The sequence below is a fragment of the Tasmannia lanceolata genome, unplaced genomic scaffold (genome assembly GCF_043159265.1).
Source record: "Tasmannia lanceolata isolate RefF3 unplaced genomic scaffold, GAP_Taslan_0.1 ptg000013l, whole genome shotgun sequence".
NCBI lineage: Eukaryota > Viridiplantae > Streptophyta > Magnoliopsida > Canellales > Winteraceae > Tasmannia > Tasmannia lanceolata.
This window is the reverse complement of record NW_027518690.1, coordinates 40,336,571-40,337,411: the sequence shown is the minus strand read 5'-3', so window position 1 is coordinate 40,337,411 and position 841 is coordinate 40,336,571. Positions and strand designations below refer to the sequence as shown.

The following is an 841-nucleotide window of genomic DNA, read 5'->3' as shown; positions in this document are numbered from 1 at the left end:
AGGGTGTTAGTTTTGAAGTACCACCTTCACGGTATTTAACGGTCGGGCATCATATAATTTCTCAGAAAATGAATTTTGACAAAGCGAAAACTGCAAAAGATATTTTCTTGTGAATACCAGGAGCATGGTAAATGAAATGCATAGGCGGCATTAAATGAAAGCTCCCAGGCACCAAGGCTTGAAAAAGATTAAAAAGAAAAAAAACCAATAGTAGAGTCACTTACGCATAAAAGAAAACTAATTGTAATCACAGAAATCAGATCCGTGGATACATAGAAATCGGTGTAAGATCCACAGGTGCCCATCAGAATGCGTAACAACAAAAAGTTTTGATATGTGCCTAATAATAGCTTCCTCGTTCAATGCACTCTTGGCTACCGTTACTTGTGCATACTTAACATATCTACAAGCTTCATGGTTGAATGCATTAATAACATGGAGGAAGAGCTGGTAAGCATCGATAATAAGAAATCAACGTTGTAAGCGAACTAGCAAGAGAAAAACAATAGGAAATCGCAATGTAGAATAATTTAATATGCTATTCACCATTCTTAAGAAAAAAAAAAAACATTTAGTCAAAGGATGTCAGGGCCTCAATTGTCACAAGTGAGCACAAAATAATAAGAACATGTACAATGTTTAATTCCTAAAAAATCTGCATTCAAACTCTAAACCTTGATCAATATTCAAATATGTAAGGAAAAAAAAAATACGACCGTTATAAACATTCCTGAAAGATCATTTTAGCCTAGGCCTTGTGTGGTCACATTTGGCCTTGTCATTTGTCTAAGAAACAAGATAGAGGTAGGCCCAGGCGTCCAGCACATCCAAGCTGACCTTG

At 36.0% G+C, this 841-nt stretch overlaps 1 non-coding gene across 1 annotated transcript; it reads right to left on the bottom strand.

Moving 5' to 3' along the window:
* Nucleotides 1-239: 239 nt before the first annotated feature.
* On the bottom strand, nt 240-391 carry LOC143891485 (small nucleolar RNA snoR2/U65). Its single transcript, XR_013255367.1, has one exon. It is a non-coding gene; the product is annotated as a small nucleolar RNA snoR2/U65 (small nucleolar RNA).
* Nucleotides 392-841: the final 450 nt, after the last annotated feature.